This window comes from Haliotis rubra, unplaced genomic scaffold, assembly GCF_003918875.1.
Source record: "Haliotis rubra isolate DU_JTF1 unplaced genomic scaffold, ASM391887v1 Scf157, whole genome shotgun sequence".
Taxonomy (NCBI): Eukaryota; Metazoa; Mollusca; class Gastropoda; order Lepetellida; family Haliotidae; genus Haliotis; species Haliotis rubra.
In genome coordinates this window covers 1,362,804-1,384,775 of record NW_025765525.1, presented here as the reverse complement: position 1 = coordinate 1,384,775, position 21,972 = coordinate 1,362,804, and the positions used below count along the sequence as shown (strand labels likewise).

General features: G+C 37.9%; 1 protein-coding gene across 2 annotated transcripts in view; it reads left to right on the top strand.

Annotated features, from left to right (window-relative positions):
- LOC124271084 (cytosolic phospholipase A2-like) overlaps positions 1–21,972 on the top strand; it is a 107,766-nt gene that overhangs the window by 43,363 nt on the left and 42,431 nt on the right. Inside the window, exons 2-3 of one of the 2 annotated variants that reach the window (XM_046706156.1) lie at positions 3,136–3,200; positions 11,055–11,106. The gene's annotated coding sequence lies outside the window, so the exon portion shown is untranslated. Of the gene's footprint in view, positions 1–3,135; positions 3,201–8,264; positions 8,435–11,054; positions 11,107–21,972 lie in introns of those variants that run through there. The other variant, XM_046706155.1, reaches the window with a different exon arrangement.

The window sequence follows — 21,972 nt, the reverse complement described above, 5'->3', positions numbered from 1 at the left end:
TGAATTTAGTGAATTGTTTGAACTCCGATTTCGCAGGGGTTTTCTCTTTGCGATATTTTTCAACTTTATAAGCTGAATTTGCATTTTTGATGATTTGTTACTGTAAGTCCATACTGAAAGGTATCAGAATCTGCAAAGTTGTGTTTTGCGTTGCATGGGACTTTTAAAGTATCCTAGTGTTTAAAGTGTTGCCCATCACGCTGAAGAGATGGGTTTGATTCCCATAAGGTACAATGTGTGAAGCCCATTTCTTGTGTCCCCCGCTGTAATATTGCTGGAAAGTGGCGTAAAACTAAACTCACTCACTCACTCCTCCCCCCAATTAGGCAATTACAAAAATGTATCTGTGTTCTCTTCAGTGAAGCGATTGAAAAGTACAGTTTGGAAACTTTTACCTTGATGTTTGATGGAAGACATTCTGGAAACTTTGTCTGAAATACCAATGCGTATTGGTTTGGAAATCATAAGATACACAAGAACATAATTGTAGTGTCCAACATATCATTTGCCATATTAATTTTCACCTGTTTCCCCATTTTCCTCCCAAAACCAGAGTTTACAAATCTAGATTGTAGTGATAGTCAGTTATGATCAGCCAAAATCTAATCCAAACTCTTGGCACGGCTGGGGAAAAATGAAGTCCCCTAACAGAATAAATTCCAAGAATGGCGTGGCTGTGGGGTAGCCAAGTGGTCAAGGTGTTCACTTGTTACGCAGAAGACCTGGGTTTGATTCCCCACATGGGCACAATGTGTGAAGATCATTTCTGGTACTCCCCCACTGTGATATTGCTGGAATATTGCTAAAAGCGACGTAAAACTAAACTTACTCACTCACTAGTCACTCACTCACATTAGTTGTCGGCTTTGTAAATTTACTTACCTAGTTTGTTCCTATTCTTCTGGTCATCCAGTTTGTCATAATTTCCACTTCACTGCCCAACAGATGCCTCAGAATTCAAAACAGGTTAACATGAGTTATCCCCCTTACCAAACCATTCCCTAAGTCCTCCATCTGAAATATGCTGTTAGTTTGCAATGTTTTTATGTTAGAATGGCGATTATGTGCCCGACTCTAGGATTGTGGGTGCAAATCGTGGATGGGACTCAAAAGGCGCTAGTATCTGCACTTAATTGATAAAGATTAATCCCAAATATAATATGTTAAATTTGACTACTTTTATACTGGCATTGTGTATTTAAATGTTTCGTACAGAACTCTGACTTTAACCCAGGTCAGTGATAATTTACTCAAAGCATTTTTAATAACCTTTTCTCAATTTATGACAAAAAGATTTCTTGTCTCTCCCAGCTGGTGACAAGAATGATCTGTTTGGAGCTACATTGACAGGTTTATCAAAGTCTGCTCACACCTTGTATAATACAGTGATGGTGATTGTTTGAATCCCAGTGATGAACAATGGTGATTGTTTGAATCCCAGTGATGAACAATGGTGATTGTTTGAATCCCAGTGATGAACAATGGTGATTGTTTGAATCCCAGTGATGAACAATGGTGATTGTTTGAATCCCAGTGATGAACAATGGTGATTGTTTGAATCCCAGTGATGAACAATGGTGATTGTTTGAAGCCCAGTGATGAACATTGTCTAGCAGGTGGTACACTGATTTCTGACTTCTCCAAGAAACTTACATAAACCTGTCATGGATAGCTGAGTCAGTTGGGAAAATATGTGCATCCAAAACAAATAATGTACAACACAGAAAGTTATAAATGTGACAGGTTCTTACTGAAGCTGGTTTGTGGTATTTGCAATCCAAATATAAAAAAATGAGCTATAGAATTATAAATGATTCCTAGTGTGAAAACATTTACTTACTGTCTTGTCGCTCAACATTTTTGTATATTTGGAAAGAGACAATTTAAAAACACCAATCAACTATTAACATTGTATAATGCATTACTGCATATTACATTGTTGATTGGTCTATTTCATACTCCTAACCATGCTTGAGTGAGTGAGTGAGCTTAGTTTTATGCCACACTCAGCAATATTCTAGCCATATGGTGGTGGTCTATAAATAATTGGCCCTGGACCAGACAATTCAGTGATCAGCAGCATGAACATCGATTTTCGCAGTTGGGATCCGACGATGTGTCAACCAAGTCAGCAAGCCTGACCACCCTATCCTGTTAGTTGCCTCTTACAACAAGAATAGGTTGCTGTAGACGAATTCTAACCCAGATCTTCACGGGTCACCAAGCTAGAGAGATCAGTTTATATAGTGCTGTGATTATTTTATTTTATGTTTTTTTCTACTATGAGCCATTGTTTTGAAAACACATTCCAAGTCAAAGATATGAAAAATGAAGATTGTAGAGATAAATATTCAGAATACAGTTGAAACTTAACTGTGTAAAGTTAGGATGAGAAGGCCACAATAACTCGGTGCGCCGTAGTGGCTGCAAGAGTTGTATGCTCTCCAGGGAGTTGAGATTGATGACACAATGTGCCGTTGAGACTGACCGAGTCCAATGATCGAGGGAAAAAATACCAGCGCCCTGAGCAAGCACTAGTTGCCTGGATATGTGCGGTATATAAATATCATATAATAATAATAATAAAGATGAAAAATACATGCTTCCTGTAAACTATGTTTAAATATAAAAAAAAATGAAACAACTCTATTACACTCACATTTGCCTTGTTGTATCCTTACCCCCCCCCCCCCTTTTTTTCATTTTGATAAATTTTAATTAATAAATTAGTTTCCAATTCAAAAGGGTAAGATGTTGATCCAAAATTATATTATAAACATATATCGCAAGACAAGCAAGCATATGAGTCAATGCAAGGGTGGGTGTTTGACCAGGTCAAACAGTCCATGAACACTTCACCTAATTACAAAAGGGTTTTCTAATGTTAGGAAAATAGTATCAACAGATTCAACATCTGAAGATTTACATACTCCCTAGAACATCCACACCTTGGTCTCTTGTGACTCAAAACCTAGTACAAATCTGTTTAGGTGCTAAAAATTAGGAAATAAATCTTCTTTAAACCAAATTACCATGAACAGGTTTACACTGAGCGAACAAACCACAGCCGCCCTTTCTGATAATGTCCTTTCCGTGAGAAAAAGTTCTTTGACGTCAACAACGGTTATATTGCAGAACTCTGTTGATGGAAAATGGAAATTTGGCTGAAGTACTGAGACTAGCTGTTTAAGTAAAGGGAGGTTAGTATTTTCTCATTTCATAGATCTTTTTGAGTATCGGGTAAGTGAAATTGCACTTGCTTGTGAAAACAGCTATTGGGAGGTTCAATTTGAGCTGATGGTATAGCCATGCGAGACCCTGCTGTGTTTTTTTCAAGTAGCCTATTGCATATTGAGACGATCCGCCCAGTTTGCTGCCCGATTAGGCAAGGGAGGTAAATCTTGAAAGAATATTAAGTGTTTTGTACAAGTGAAATGACTTTAACTTGCCTTTCAAGTTTGTGTGAAGGCTACTTAGAGCTGAGGTGTGAAGACACTATAGATGGACATCAGTGTGTTCTATTTGGCTAAATGGTATTGAGGTTGTGTCTATTTGTCTTTAAAGATGCAGTTGAGAAAATGTTCGGTTTAAGATTATTCTGGTTACAAGAATATTTTATCTGACTCTGCAGGTGTGTAATCTTATATGAATAACATCTCCAGCATACATTCATTTCTGTACTTTACTGAGAAAGTTTGGAAAAGTACTAGTATCTGTAGCTTACTGAGAGTGTGATCCCAAATATAATATATGTTACATTTGACCACTTTCTAAATGGGGGGACAGTGGGGTAGCCTAGTGGTTAAAGAGTTGTCTTGTCACCCGAAGACCCGGGTTCGATTTCCCAAATGGGTACAGTGAATGAAGCCCATTTCTGGGATCCTGCCGTGATATTTGCTGGAATATTGCAAGTGGAATAAAACTAAACTAACTCATTCACTCACTCACTCACTTTCTAAATGGCATTGTGTATTCAGCTGTGGGAGCCAGGCCAATTTATATACTACCCATCAAAAGTTTAGACTCACTTGTGTAAATGTAGCCACTTACTTCAGTCAACTGTTCTCAACTAGATTTTGCAAGATATTTCATACCATTTACACGTGAACTGATGCATTGTAAAACAAATTTGTAACGTTGAAAAGATTATTAAAGAGTTCAATAAATGATGAAACTCGGTGAGAATTAGCAAATTCTTAACAAAACTTTATACCAAAAAGCAGGTGTTCACATGCACAATATTTGCACATGCTTTTCAGAAATGTGATCCATGATCCTCGTGCAATTCATCTGCATAAGGTTTGCAGTTGGTTTCCCCAAGTTCTTTGATGTAAGGGGTGGTGGGGTAGCCTAGTGGTTAAAGCGTTGGCTCGTCACATAGAAGACCCGGGTTCGATTCCCCACATGGGCACAATGTGTGAAGCCCATTTCTACCCCGCCGTGATATTGCTGGAATATTGCTAAATGTGGCGTAAAACCACACTCACTCACTCTTCGATGTAACCATATATATATATATACATAATATATAGTGAGTGCTCCAAGTGAGTCTAAACTTTTGCTGGGAAGTATTCCGGTACTTGTCAGAGGGGGTACATAAAGTATGTGCTGTAGACTACCAGTTGTCAGAGGGGTACATAAAGTATGTGCTGTAGACTACCAGTTGTCAGAGGGGTACATAAAGTATGTGCTGTAGACTACCAGTTGTCAGAGGGGTACATAAAGTATGTGCTGTAGACTACCAGTTGTCAGAGGGGTACATAAAGTACGTGCTGTAGACTACGGTACCAGTTGTCAGAAGGGTACATAAAGTATGTGCTGTAGACTACCAGTTGTCAGAGGGGTACATAAAGTATGTGCTGTAGACTACCAGTTGTCAGAGGGGTACATAAAGTATGTGCTGTAGACTACCAGTTGTCAGAGGGGCGTACAGTATGTGCTGTACTACCAGTAAGGGGTACATAAAGTATGTGCTGTAGACTACCAGTTGTCAGACTACCAGTTGTCAGAGGGGTACATAAAGTATGTGCTCTAGACTACCAGTTGTCAGAGGGGTACATAAAGTCTGTGCTCTAGTTGTCAGAGGGGTACACAAAGTCTGCAGTCCTAGTACCAGTTGTCAGAGGGGTACATAAAGCTGTACCAGTTGTCAGAGGGGTACTAAAGTATGTGCTGTAGTCAGAGTTGTCAGAGGGGTGCTGTAGACTACCAGTTGTCAGAGGGGTACATAAAGTGCTGTAGACTACCAGTTGTCAGAGGGTCATAAAGAGTGCTGTAGACTACCAGTTGTCAGAGGGGTACATAAAGTATGTGCTGTAGACTACCAGTTGTCAGAGGGGTACATAAAGTATGTGCTGTAGACTACCAGTTGTCAGAGGGGTACATAAAGTATGTGCTCTAGACTACCAGTTGTCAGAGGGGTACATAAAGTATGTGCTCTAGACTACTAGTTGTCAGAGGGGTACATAAAGTATGTGCTCTAGACTACCAGTTGTCAGAGGGGTACATAAAGTATGTGCTGTAGACTACCAGTTGTCAGAGTTTCATTTTTGTGGAAGCTGCGGTGGCTGAATGGGTTAGATTGCTGACTTTATGTACTCCTCTAAAAGTGTGGGTTTGAATCTCGGGTGGCACTCAACTGAAATAAATACTAGAATCTGTACTGTACTGAAAGTGTCACTGAAAATATAGCGCGTGTTACATCTGACCACTTTCTGAATGGCATTGTGTATTCATTTCATTTCTTCTTCCTATGTGAAGGAACTCCTGAAACAAAGAATGTATTGCCTTGGTTGGTATGAAGATATAGTGTTAAACAAAGGGGGAACTCTAATATTGGAGAGTTGAAAACGTGCACTCACTCGCAAGCACTGAATCCACTGTGTCAGTAGTGGAGCCGTGACTTCAAGATCGTGTTCTGTGAACATCATGGCCTGATAACATCACTATTTCATGAATGATGATTGTACGTTACCGAGTGGTCACGTAGACAGCGGGGAGCTAGGACTTCCTGACAAGTAATGTCTACTCAATAAGGCTTTTTCCAGTACATCGGCGTGACACAGTGACATCCTTGTTGATTGTCAGTAGGTTGCTCCTCATGCTGGGAAACTTTCCCACACTATCGAAAAATATTCAACATAACAATTTACGTGAGATGGTACAACAATGGACAGAGAAATCGAAACCAGACCAATCTTAATTCTCACTTAGTCATTTTCTATACCTGTTGGGAACAGAGGTGGTACAGTCATTTAAGGTGCTGCAATTCTCGAACAGAGTTGTCCCCCTTGGCACACCAGAAGCCAATGACAGTGGGTTTGATTCCCAGGTGTCTAGGTATATTTCTAGGTTTGTCTGAGCCATGCGCTTTGGGTTTCCTCCCACATTTAGCTGACATGCTGAGACATAACTTAAATTTTATTAAAATTTCATCAAATGTCACATTAAGCCCAACTCACTCACTTTATGTTTAAATAATTTGAGACCCAACAAGCCAAAAAATATTGTTGGCAATGATTTTTCAAAGACATATCATTTAAATTATATTACTTTTAAAATGATATTGAGTCTGAATTTAATCTAAACACATAATAGGGATGACCCATAGTCAATGGTGCTGTAATTCCTGATATGGTAACAATGTGTAACGAATGTTGCTCACTCACTCACTCACTCACTCACAAGACAGCAACCCATGAAGATCCAACCCATGAATTGATCTTCAGTAACCCATGCTTGTCGTAAAAGGCAACTAACAGGATTGGGTGGTCAGACTCGCTGACTTAGTTCACACATGTCATTGTACTTAATTGCGTAGGTCGATGCTTATGCTGTTGATATCACTGGATTGTTTGATCCAGACTCGATTATTTACAGACCACCGCCATATAGGTGGAATATTGCTGAGTGTGGCATAAAACTAACTCACTCACTCACTAGACAGCATGGGGCATTGCTCACTACTTCGGTCACTTCTTGGTCTCAGCGGGGTGGTGGGGTAGCATAGTGGTTAAAGCGTTCGCTCGTCACGCTGAAGACCCGGTTCGATTCCCCACATTGGCACAATGTGTGAAGCCCATTTCTGGTGTCCCACGCCATGATATTGCTGGAATATTGCAAAAAACGGCATAAAACTAAAGTCACTCACTCACTCACTCTTGGTCTCAACCTGTTCACATGCCATGATGATAATAAGCAGGATCGCTGGCTGCTTCAAACTGATAGATGGATTCTCTGGGCCTCTGTCCCACATTAACTACACCATATTAAACACAATGACATCACACATGGCTACTAAATGCTGAAAGAGTTGTTTTTTTTCCTTCAACCAAAATTCAGCACACCATATTAACACAATAGCAGATACATATCTCTACCTCAAGCTGAAAGTGGGTTCTCTGGATCTCAGTCCCACATTAACCACACCATGCAAACACAGTGGCAGACACATATGGCTACTTCAAACTAAAAATGGATCCCTCCAACATTAATTATACCATTAACACAAATGACATCACACATTGACTTCAAGCTAAATGTAGGCGGTGGTGTATCCTAGTGGTTAAATTATTTGCTCGTCATGCCGAAGATCCGGGTACGATTCCCTACAAGGATGCAATATATGATGCCCATTTAGGGTGATATTGTTGGAATATTGCTAAAAGTGGAGTAAAACCATACTCACTCAAGCTGAATGTGGGTTCTCTGGATCTCGGCCCTACATTAACCAAACCTTATTAACACATTGATAGATATATATGACTGCCCCAGGCTGAAAAGTGGGTTCTCATGGTTTTCCCCTGTTAACCACGGTGACATCACATATAGCTGCCTCAAGTTGAAAGTGGGTTCTCTGGATCTTCCTCCCACATTAACCACACCATATTAAACACAATAATAACATGTATAGCTGCCTCAAGTTGAAAGTGGGTTCTCTGGGTCTCCCTCCCACATGAACCACACCATATTAAACACAATGATAACACGTATGGCTGTTACAAGATGAGTCAAAGACTCATACACTAATTCAAAGCATTCCATGACATTCTGATTGGATAACATGCACAAACAATTACACCTCCCCACAAACATCACGATGCAGTAGGCGAAAAGCAGCCCCTTTCCTGGCTTATAAAACAATAAAACCTATCCATGTTTATTCACATTGACTAAATTCCAAAACAATTGAGGTCAAAAGGAATAAAGGTCACTACTCTGGTTGAGCCCAGGCTTTGAACACGCTGGTCGTATCTGCTATTTCCTTGTCGACAATTCATGATAAGCTCCTCGCAGTGCAGATTATTGTGTCTCCCTATGACAAGCTTGTCACACACCCACTCCACCCTGTCCCCACCCGACCACACATCACGGGAGTTAATCGTCTCCACACGAGGGGTTATTGAAGGCACGTCACTCCCATGTAGGATAACAGGTAGGTCAGATGTCCCAAGATATTCTCATTTATCATGTACATTTGTGTCAGGAATTTGTCGTTTTGAATGTAAGAGATATATTACAAATGTCAGTGTTTGACCCAATTCTACAGAACTGTTGCTTTGCTTCAATGACATTGGTTTTTAGTTTCATCTTGTTTCTCGAACTTTGCTCTGTTTCCATGGTTACTTGAATAACCTGCATCTTTTCTCGGGTTAAAAACTCACCTTTCATATGCATAGCTATTTTCTGTCAGCTGGCAGGTAGGGAGATGACGTCATCTCATCAACATGCAGATGACGAGCTGTTTTAATAATTTCAGCATCCAATTTGTAGATAAACAGATAGCCGAACTGCACTCACAGAATCTGTTGATGAAACTCATTGAGTCTGTTTCTTGAATCCATTTAATCTTTATTGGATCTGATGCTTGAATTGATTGAAGACAGACAGACAGACAGATATAGTTTATTAAGGTGTCACATGAATGATTACATGAAATAAAATACACAATATATATAATAAAATATCGTTCACCCAGCCAATAAGGCTTATGAGACACCATACACAATTTAATAACTATGTATATTTCGTTTTAGAGTAAAATATAAGAGGTAGTTTAAATGAATAACATTTTTACAGGAATAGGAGTCGTCTTCTAAACATGTTATTCACAGTGGTTGATAAAATTAGCGGGTCTGACGACATTAAAATACTTAATATATGCATATTGTTATCATACTTAAAATCTCCATTTATAAGATGATATCTAAGATCCTGATAAAACTACTTCTAACAGTGCAAAAGAAAATGTATCTGAAACGCCCAACTTTTGCTTTTGGCATGAAAAAGAACATCGTATAAAAAATTGTGAAAAATAAACCAACAACCAATTCCCAAGAAAGGACAAATTCTCTCACACAGAGGGGTGGGGTTGAACAACTCAGAGAAACAAACTCAGACACCCACCTTACCCTATTCACGACTTGTGACACCTCTTCATACCTGTCACGTGTTTCTATACGTATTGGCTTCCCTCTGCTTAGATTACCATAAAATCGCAATGTGATTAGGTTGTTCGACAAAACGTACAGTTTGATCGACAATCATTGGATGAAGAGATATTTACAAAAAACCGGGTCCACATGCATTTCATGCCAAACTATAGCTCTGTTGATAATTTGTAGGTATAGCTCAGGATGTCGATCTTTCTTGAATAATCTGTACGTTCGAAGCTTATTTCCATTTACTTTGAATCTCATTGGGGACCCTTGAATCTGTTGTCCTCGTTGAATATGTTTGTGAACACTGCTTGAATTCATTGAACTCACTGAATCTGATCATGAACATTTCTTGAATCTGTTGATCTCATTGAATATTTTTGTGAGCACTTTTTGAATCTGTTAGATTCATTGATTCTATTGGTCAGCACTCCATGAATGTTCCAAATTTATTGAATCTGATCATGAACACTGTTGTATCTGTTGATCTCATTGAATATGTTTGTGAACACTGCTTCAATTCATTGAATTAACTGAATCTGATGATGAATATTTCTTGAATTCTTTTGATCTCATTGAATATGTCTTTGAACATGCACTTCTTGGATTCATTGAACTCACTGAATCTATTGGTTAGCACTCATGAATGTTTGGAATTTATTGAATCTGGTCATGAACACTGTGTGTGTGTTGTCTGTGCCCGCTTACTGAATCTGAGCTCATTGAATCTGTTGATGAACACTTAATTAATCTGTTAAAATCATTAAATCTGCTCATGAAAACTCATTGAAGCTGGTGGCATCATTGAATCTGTTGAACACATCATGAATCGGTTAAAATATTGAAACTGTTCATAACCATTTCTTTAATCTGTAAATTCTGCTTCAATCTGTTCAAGTGAGTGAGTTTAGTTTTACGCCGCTTTTAGCAATATTCCAACAATATCACGGTGGCGGACACCAGAAATGGGCTTCACACATTGTACCCATGTGGGGAATGTAACCCAGGTCTTCGGCATGACGAGCGAACGCTTTAACCACTAGGCTACCCCACCCCCAATCTGTTCAAGAACACTGTTAAAATGTGTTTCTTGAATGTATCATTCAATCTGTTCAAAAACACTCGAATCTATCTTGCTAGTATTTGTGCAGGAAACTGTAGAAAGGGATGTTTATTGATGTACCTGATACTATCATATTTACTTCGATACTTGATAGTGAGGGCTTGTTCCTTGCAGCAAGTTAGGTAACTTGTTCAACTTGGGAGGTAAATGTGCAGCTCAGGCTGGTGATTGTAGTCTCATGTATTTCTTCCTGGGAATTAACTTGATAACCCTCAGTAATGTTGTCATCTGATACCTCCAACTAATAGTGTCATTTAAAGTTTATTGTGCTTCAGTGTCAAATATCCTTCAAACTGATATATCTGGAATGCACAGCCAACCCCACCTACTTGTTGATGTCTTTTTCTCGTTCCTGTCCTGACTCAAACATGGAAATCATCCAGCAGAGACATGTTTCTCATCACTCCTGATCGTAACTTGTCTTGCATTGATGACAACAAATAAGTGTTTGATCCGATCTAAACTTCATTCCTAATGTCCATGTTCTTTTCCAGAAGTGCTGGATTTACGTTAGAATGCTGGGATAATCCTTAAACACAGATACAGGTAAGTGCACTTGAACTAAATATACAAACAGTATCATAGTTTGTAAGCATGTCCTACTGGCAAGACTCTGATAATACCAGTATCCCTACTTTGCTACACTCTTATATGCTTCCAATTAAACGAACATCATAATCTAATAAAATTATGTATCTGTTGTCTGTTAGGTAAGAGTTTGGCTTCATGTTGTCAAAGTTGATCACAAGGGTGACAACATCTTTGACTGTCTTGTGACAGGTCCATGATGGATGGTACTTTCACCTCCAGCCATGAAGGAACTCAAATACCTTGCTTAGTAGCAAATGTATAGATAATGGACCAGCTCCCGGATCAGCCACTGGACGAGTTACTGGAATGTCCAAGCTGAAATGTTTTGTCATTCCATCTAATAATGCATTGATATGTCATGTTGTCACTACTGCATTGTAAACACATTGAAACCATTTGCTTCTACATTGTAACAACACTGCAACCCACATTGTACCCACATTGTACCCACATTGTACCTGACATTGTACCAACATTGTACCCACATTTTACCAACATTGTACCAACATTGTACCCACATTGTACCAACACTGCAACCACATTTTACCCACATTGTACCAACATTGTACCCACATTGTACCAACATTGTACCAACACTGCAACCACATTTTACCCACATTGTACCAACATTGTACCCACACTGCAACCACATTTTACCCACATTTTACCCACATTTTACCCACATTGTACCAACATTGTACCCACATTGTACCAACATTGTACCAACATTGTACCCACATTGTACCAACATTGTACCAACATTGTACCCACATTGTACCCAACATTGTACCCACATTGTACCCACATTGTACCAACATTGTACCCACATTGTACCCACATTTTACCAACATTGTACCAACATTGTACCCACATTGTACCAACACTGCAACCACATTGTACCAACATTGTACCAACACTGCAACCACATTTTACCCACATTGTACCAACACTGCAACCACATTTTACCCACATTGTACCAACATTGTACCAACATTGTACCCACATTGTACCCACATTGTACCCACATTGTACCCACATTGCACCCACATTGTACCCACATTGTACCCACATTGTAGCAACATTGTACCCAAATTGTACCAACACTGCAACCACATTGTAACTAAATTGTAACCACACTGTAACTAAATTGTAACCACATTGTATCTAAATTGTTACCTCATTGTAACTAAATTGTAAGCACACTGTAACTAAATTGTAAGCACACTGTAACTAAATTGTAACCACATTGTAACTAAGTTGTTACCTCATTGTAACTAAATTGTAACCCAGTGGCAACTACATGCAACCACATTCACCAACGTCAAAAGCCACCTTGAAACCAGCTGCAGCAGATCCTATTTTCTTTAGCTTGTACATCTACAGTGGGACATCCTCACTCATGCAGTGTGTTATTGATATACTAGGGCAGGAACAAGTGCAAATATACAACTGGGGTACATGACCCCGTATTGCCCGACCTGACACGATCCACCCAATACAACCCAAGCTGTCCATTCAACAGAAATAGCCTGTCAACAAAACTGTACCAAAGTCCAAAAGTTTGTCCTGTTATTACTGATTGTGAATGGTGTTCTTTGTATATCATGCTTTATTTCTTGAATGTATTTTATCAACTATATTCTATATTCATACTTCATTCAAGATTGGTTTTAGTTTGGCAAAATCATGCATCAGCTGATCAGCAGATCACAAAACTCAGTGTTTTTTCAAGCATCCACAATCGTATTTCCACTGTTGATGCTTTGAAATGAAGCTTTGTTGATAAAGAGGCAAATCTACATCATAAGACTTAAATTTGTTCTTTTATGTAAATATATTGTTTCACATTTAAAATATCAAAATTGTAAGAAACCTTCAGGTCTCAACACTTATTGGTTGATATTAAAGGAGAATACAAACGAAAACAAAACTTTTGATACGGGTAAAGGCATTCTAAAAGTCGCCTTCCGTGATTAAATTGAACAAAAAGTTTGTAAAATCGCAATAAAAACACAAAAAACGTACTCATATTTCTGCCTATTACGGAAACACCCGACAGTTAATGAGCAGAGGGGGTATCACGTGACATCACGTCATATGTGCCTGTTGCTGATGGCTCCCCTATTTGATTTTACCTCACAACTTAACAGTGTCCATGGATTCTGAAGCAGTAAAAGATGTTCCTGATGTCATTTCTGAAATGGATGTTAGACCGTATCAATACAATCCGATTTGACATCTTGCAAGACAATCTTCCAGTGAAGATGAGAAGAAGAATCAAGCGAAACGGAGGCACCGCTTGAGGTCAAAATAATTTAAAAGATAGACCATATCATTTAACAAGAATACTATTTGTCAGCAAAATGTGATACACTTCCAACCAGCAAGCCCACCCCTATAGTTAAATGACCAGTTCCTAAGAAAATAATTTTTTGAAATGTGACTGCAGTTCCTTTTGTGTCAAATGGGTGACTGTAGAGTGTCTGGGATTTAAAATAATAATAATTATGCTTCAGACATGGGAAAATAGAAATTATCTGCTACAAAAATTACACTGGAATTATTTTGTTGAAAAAAATTAAGATCGTAGTTCTCATTAATAAGGTATCAAGTCTCGATCCAAGATCCCAGCCTGGTCGAGCAGAGATATTATACGCGACGCAAATAAGTTATTCCCCAAAAACTGGTGAATTATAAAATACTAGTCAGGACAATGTATGTTTCCCCAGTGTTTGGTTGGGGAAATAGTTATGGTACTCGGTCATAGCCTTGAATGACATCTTGTCAGCCAAAGAGAATACAGAACAACTTTTATGGCACACACTACTGACAAATAGCGAGTCTGATGCCAACGTGCGTAATTGGACAAAATGGAAAACAATGAAAGCAACAAGTACTTCATGATTTGCCGTTGTATTCGGGAATGTTTCGGGTAGACTGCAGAATTAAGGGCTCCAAACTGAAAAGAACGTTATCGCGAAACATTTTCAAGCTCATGTGAAATCTCTTTCTGATTTTGATAATCTATATCTCATGGGTACCAGTCGAACTGCCCCAGCATTTGGTCATTGATTTTAATTTGGTCAAATTTAATTAAAATGATTAAATATATGCCGTAAATGCATAGTTTTTGTCAACTTTGAGATTATGTTCTTCATATAAAAGTTATTAGGAAGTAATATTTCTGATAAATGTTCCATTAGTAAACTCAGAACTATGTATATACTTTTATATGAAGAACATAATATCAAAGTTGACAAAAACTATGCATTTATGGCCTATATCTAATCATTTTAAATAAATTTGGACATTTTGACTTCTCTCTTGGGCAATTTGACCATATATGCTGGGGCAATTTGTAGCTGGGGCAATTCGCCTGGCAATCGGACTTGATTTAATTTATGTTAAAAATACCACTGACAGTAAGTTGTAACAAGGAATGATGGAGTATAAATGAGTCGTGGGTACTTCTTCCTTCTTCAGCCTAACGTTTGGATTTTCATACCCCATGTGTGCATGTCTCTTTCATATGCGCCCGACTCGGAATGATCGAACATTTCTCCTGCCTAAATTTGTCTCTTTACTTGGAAAACAGAGGAAATTGTAGCTCTTTCCATTGTTCGATGATTCCGTGCATCCCCACCCAACGGAATACACCATCGTACCATTTACACAAATGTCAGAAACAGCACAATTTGTGTTACTGTAGTGCTTGTTCTTTGGCAATATGGCGGACTCTAGTCACTAGTCACATATGATGTCACGAGCGGAAAAGTCAAGTGAGTTCCAGCGGAATATGCATAATGGCCGAAGCTCAGATAACAGAAACTGTTTTTGCGATTAAAACATAATAAAGCATATTTTTTAAATAACACTTGGGGTACATATTTCTGATGTCTTGGTATCTGAAATACTGGTGGTGTCTGAGATATTTATGGTGTCTCAAATACTGGTGGTGTCTGAGACATTCTTGGTACAGTGGAAATCTGATAAGTAAAATTCCAAGGGACTTGCCAAAATTGTTTACTTATCAGGTATTTGACTTATCCAAACCTATAAAAATCTGCAAATGACAACCATATGCATGTATATGTATACATATGTAGCAATGAACCACTTATCAGGGCTGGCCTCCAGTTGTCAGTGTATTGTCAACTGCATGACGCCAGCGAGCTGTAAGTAGGATGTTGGTTTAACTGGAGACTGACACTTGCCCCTCATGTCGGATTATGTGGTGATCGCTAATTTAGTTATCCAGTCTCTTTTGTTAAGTAATTTACTTCCAGGGACTGTGAGAAGAAGTTTAGTTAAGCGGTATTGTTTACTTATCCGAGTTTAGTTAACCGGACTCTAATAGTGATAATTAATGAAGAAATTTGCTGGGACCAAGGTAAAGTGTTTACTTATCAGGTCTGTTTAGTTAAGCGGTCTTTACTTAGGCGGTTTCCACTGTATCTGAAATACTGCTGGTGTCTGAGATATGGGTACTGTCTGAAATATGGGTTTGAGATGGTTTAAACATATTTTTATTCCGTCAATACAGAAACCTGGATAGGCGAACAAGCCAAGTGGCTTATATAAACGCCGCTCCAGTACAGTTCCAATATAGCTGGATACATATTTGAAATAGTCCGACAAGAAAAGAATACTACTGAAACAAAAATTACACTCAGAAAAATGATTGAATAATAAATATTTGGTTATGGTGTTGGTTGTGCCTAGCAACGAAAAGAGCTGCCGCAGAAAATCAAGTTATATAAATCTTGTCTTGCATTGAATATACATGTATATGTAGAGGTGATAATCACTGGAAGCACTTACTTTTAGAAATGAACTGGTGTAATGAGTTTAGAATGTCACAATTTGTTGAGTTATCCAATGCGCCGTTACCGTATAAGGTAGTTTTCACATCGTATCCTTGAATAAAAAAATACACCGTTGTTCTTAAATTTTGATAGTTCCGACATGTGAAAAGGTAGTGAATGATGTCTTCGTTATAATGACCACATGAACACTTAGCTGTTTCTGATATATGTCGATTCTATCTGTCTGCGTTCAGATCACTACAGCCGAGCTTGAGGCGACAATGGATGATTTGACAAAATCTAGTCCCAAAATTTAAATCAAAGTCGTTGTCAGTTTCTGTTGGATTTATCATGGTTTTAAACTGCCTCACGGAAATAGCATTTACAGCTCCATCGGGCAATGAATTCCACGACATCGCGCTCGGTAAAAATGACTGAGAATATGTTTGGGTTCTACAGTTAGTAGTTTGAATGGAAGTACTATCTCTAAGATTATAGTTGCTTTGTTGAAATACTCTACCTTGTACAAGATCATTCAGATAATCAGGAGTCAGACGATGATACATTTTATAGAAAGTTATAAGTTTAGAGCGATATGGGTTTGAGATTTGGGCAAGGTCTGAGATATTGGCACTGATTGTGATATTGGCAGTGTTTGATAAATGGGCAGGGTCTGAGATAGGGGAGTGGTCAATTAAATGGGTAGGGTCTGAGATGGGGGAGTGGTCAATTAAATGGGTAGGGGTCTGAGATATGAGCAGAGTCTGAGATGCAGATGTGGTCTGATAAATGGACAGGATCTGACAAGGGCAGAGCTACTGCCCACAACACAGCAAGACGTGATATCTCAAAGATAGAACCACAAATTTGAAAAACTTATTTTTGCCAAAGACACGTTTCACGATACCTTTAAAAACTCTTCACCATTACATTCCTTTATAAAAGGCTACACCCGGGTGTAGTTTCTTATCAACAAAAGATTTTGTTATTCTTTCAAAATAACAAGTGTGCCATACTTTTCTCAGTTTATGCCGATGTTGATATGCTACTCTCCTGAAAACTGGTTCCATGACACTGATGCACAATCGGCAAATACTCATTATCACATATCAGTTTTAATATCCCATTCTGCAAACAAGAAGCATAAAAGTTGTAGTATTTGTTCAATAGGAGATGTAGCATGTGAGTATTGACATTAAAGACGATCAGTTGATAGGAAATCCTCCTCATACCCTCTCAACACCCGCACACTGTTGAGTGGTATTTGTTTGGTTGGGAGTCAGCATCGTAGCGTTAGTGTTTGATATTTGATAGTTAAAATGCACCTTACTTCAATGCTGTTTAATGTTCTCGTTTTCATCACTGTAAGTATGAGATAAATAAATACCTTAAAAAGGTGTCAGAAAAACAAATCTTTTTCTTCAAGGATTTAAAGTAACAGGGTCTGTTTTAGTGTATTTTATTTCAAAGTGAACTATATTCTCGCCTGCCTGTTATCTCAACTGAATTTAAAGTCACTTTCGACAAGAATTTTAAAATTCTATTCATTGTATTTTGGAATTATTTTTGTCATTATACATGGTCACCCATCCAAGGACTCCCCGTGCTCAACGTTGCTTAACTTCAACTAACTTGTCACCTGAGCTCTATTCACAGGACCACACACCTATGTGTAAGTTGATGTTCATGATGTTGATCACAGGATTGTCTGGTCAGACGGGAATATTCACATAGTAAGGTCAGAAATATATGCATCATTGTTATTGACTACAAACAGGGAATGTATCTCCTGGGAAGTTGGGATACTGATGAGTATGATGTTTAACTACAAAAACAAACAAACGATAAACACATGTTTTCAAATTTGCAAATTTCATATGAGACAGACTGAGTACCAAATGGAATGTGGATTTGAACAATATTCACACTCTTTAAATGCAGAGGCAAGTGCTAAATTAGACTAACGCTTAGTCCCTGAATATATAATTTTGATAGTAAGAAAGGATCTGTGGAAATCTAGACTTGCTTCATTTAGGGCTTTAGCATTGCAGGGAGGGCTCGGCGGTAGGGAAAATAATGTGGTTCAGGGACTTTGAGACAGACTGGAGTTAAATTTACTGACCGAGGACATGTTTATAATGTAGTGGAGGCAGCATGGAGGACAATGTCACCTTCCTTGTTTGTTCTTGTGATTACAGGTGGAGGAAGAATCAGTCATCTCCATTATCATGTAACTGATTCAGCAGTGTAGCTGACATAGATCTTTTATTATTTAGATTGCAAATTTTATAGGGCAGAGAGGAAAGTGTCTCTAGAAATCTTCACTCTGTAAGTGGGGGGAAGTGTCTTGCTTTTAGCAGAGATTTCGTAGGAATGTTGCAAGGGTTTTTCTCGCTTCTATTTGTGTTAGAAGTTTCTCATAAAAAAAGTGTTTTGTGTTAGAACTTTATTGTGGGAGACATAAAAAATGTATTGTGTTTTGTGTTAGAAGTTTCTCATAATGAAGTGTTTATACATGAAGTTTCTCATTGTGTTAGAACTTTTTAGTACATGAAGTTTCTCATGAATGAAGTGTTTAGTACATGAAGGATATGTATTGTGGGAGACATTTCTCAGGAAAGAAGTTTATAGTACATGAAGTTTCTCATGAATGAAGTGTTTAGTACATGAAGTTTCTCATGAATGAAGTGTTTAGTACATGAAGTTTCTCATGAATGAAGTGTTTAGTACATGAAGTTTCTCATGAATGAAGTATTTAGTACTACGAAGTTTCTCATGAATGAAGTGTTTGTGATTTAGTACATGAAGTTTCTCATGAATGAAGGTTTAGTACATGAATGAAGAAGTGTTTAGTACATGAAGTTTCTCATGAATGAAGTGTTATAGTACATGAAGTTTCTCATGAATGAAGTGTTTAATACATGAAGTTTCTCATGAATGAAGTGTTTAGTACATGAAGTTTCTCATGAATGAAGTGTTTAGTACATGAAGTTTCTCATGAATGAAGTGTTTAGTACATGAAGTTTCTCATGAATGAAGTGTTTAGTACATGAAGTTTCTCATGAATGAAGTGTTTAGTACATGAAGTTTCTCATGAATGAAGTGTTTAGTACATGAAGTTTCTCATGAAGTTTCTCATGAATGAAGAATGAAGTGTGTTTAGTACATGAAGTTTCTCATGAATGAAGTGTTTAGTACATGAAGTTTCTCATGAATGAAGTGTTTAGTACATGAAGTTTCTCATGAAGTGTTTAGTACATGAAGTTTCTCATGAATGAAGTGTTTAGTACATGAAGTTTCTCATGAATGAAGTGTTTAGTACATGAAGTTTCTCATGAATGAAGTGTTTAGTACATGAAGTTTCTCATGAAGTGAAGAGTTTAGTACATGAAGTTTCTCATGAATGAAGTGTTTAATACATGAAGTTTCTCATGGATGAAGTGTTTAGTACATGAAGTTTTTCATATAAGTAGCCATTTGTTAAAGAAATGCCTTATGAAAGAAGTGCATTGTCAGAACTTTACGTCAAGGTCATGAAAGAAGTATTTTTAGTGTACGAAGTTTCTTATAAAAGAACCGTTTTGTGTTGGATGTGTCATGTGGAGAAATTTTTTGCTGTAAGAAGATTCTCATGACAGAAGTGTTTTGCATTAGAAACGACTTAAGAAATGTGTTTTGCATTAGAAACTACTAAAGAAATGTGTTTTGCATGAGAAGTGACTTAAGAAATGTGTTTTGCATGAGAAGCGACTTAAGAAATATGCGTTTTGCATTAGAAGCGACTTAAGAAATGTGTTTTGCATGAAAAGTGACTTAAGAAATGTGTTTTGCATGAAAAGTGACTTAAGAAATATGTGTTTTGCATGAGAAGTGACTTAAGAAAGAAGTGTTTTGCATGAGAAGTGACTTTAGAAATGTGTTTTGCATTAGAAGTGACTTAAGAAATGTGTTTTGCATGAGAAGTGACTTAAGAAATGTGTTTTGCATGAGAAGTGACTTAAGAAAGAAGTGTTTTGCATTTGAAGTGACTTAAGAAATAAGTGTTTAACTACTAAACAACAACCGTCACTTTGAGTGCGAAACGTCTTGTGACAAAATGTCTCGTGTCAGAGTGAGTGTCTGTGAATATCATGGACATGAATCATCTTGTGTCAGCTTCAAGTTTGGGAAAACCCAAAGTCTTCGATTTTTACTATTTTGATGAAACCAACTCGGAGTGAGTTTAGTTTTACGCCGCACTCAGCAATATTCCAGCTATATGGCGGCGGTCTGTAAATAATCGAGTCTGCACCAGACAATCCAGTGATCAACAGCATGAGCATTGATCTGCGCAATTGGGAACCGATGACATGTGTCAACTAAGTCAGCAAGCCTGACCACCTGATCCCATTAGTCGCCTCTTACGACAAGCATGGGTTACTAAAGATCAATATTCTAACCCGGACCTTCATGGGTCGAAACCAACTCAGATGGGTATAATGCTGATTCAAGGCAGATTAGAGATTTCATTAAATGTTTTCTGTAAGAAAAATCTGTGTAGAAGTGCAGGTAGTGTCCCCGCTTGTTACAGATTCAAATGTCTCTTAAAAATAGGTGTGAGGCTGGAGTGAAGATAACTCCAAATATCAAAAACACAACTCTATTGAAATAAGATGAACTTTTATTGTAGCTCTTAAACTACACAATTTACTCTTTAAATACTTTTATACACCTTTGTGGTTTTAGTCCACTTTTATAAGTGAACATGTATCAACTAAGTTGCTTTTATGCAACATTTCAATTCTAAATTCTCATATTGGGATGAAACATTAAACATTAACACATGATGCTACGTGAATGAACAAAACACAACCAGCTATAAAACATAGACAAACTCACGTGTACCATTCACTGTGTAAGTCTGCCTTTAGACTAGACTAACGCTTAGTCCCTGAATATATATAACTTTGATAGTAACAAAGGATCTGAGGAAATCTAGACTTGCTTCATTCAGGGCTTTAGCATTGCAGGGAGGGTTGGGAATTAGGGAAAGTCACGTGGCTCAGGGACTATAATATGGACTACATTTAGACATAAAAAACAGTACAGCTTATTCACCTATAGTCTGTTTGCAGTGAAAACGTACCGACGAATTGAACTTTAAGCGAAAAAGTAAATCAAATACAGTGAACTTCAGATTGCGAACCAATAATAGCGATTTGAAACTATGATCGTTTGTTAAACAACTTTTATTCTAAGTTGAATAAAATTCTGAGATTTAAATGTTCAATTGGCAAGGTAAATTATGAGGATTTGCAATCTTAATTTCACTTTATTTGATTTACTTTTTTGTTAAAAGTGAAATTCATCAGTACATTTTCACTGCAAACAGACTATACTCTATCATACAGATCCTGAAGCAAATATATCCAAGAAAGCCCTCACAAGTCTAGAAAATGTAGCAAGTCTAGATTTCCACAGCTTCAGGGTCTCTGAAAATGAAGAAAGTCTAAGGGCTCCTTTTCATTATACATTTGTATTTCATTATTTTCACTATGAGTTTTTTTTCTGTAAAATATGTTCATTTCCGAGACTAGTTGTTAGTCTATCATTCATTCTTTTAGTGGTTGTAGATCTGTTTACTGCAATCAGGCGAGAGATGAGCTGCTTGTCTTTACATTTTGACGGATTTTATTAAGTATGGAACATTGACATGCTCTGCAATGAATAATCAAGTTGTCCAGTGAGGGTGTAGAGAGGTGATGCAGGTGAGTGTGTGTCACTGTCGGCAGGTGGACGAGCGGAGAGACACTTCCCACCGGGCTATAAATAAACCTGTACTCAGAAAGCACAACATTGCCCAGGGAGATCAGCACTTTAAATTACAAGCCCTCCGAACTGAGGGTCCCACCTTCAGCTAATCAGTACAAGGTGTCATCTCGTGTGTAGGTGTCGACATGAATGAGTCGGACTCATTTATAAGAAACTTGGTCCCCTTGACTACATCCATTCACAGGAGAAGGGAGACTGTTCACGT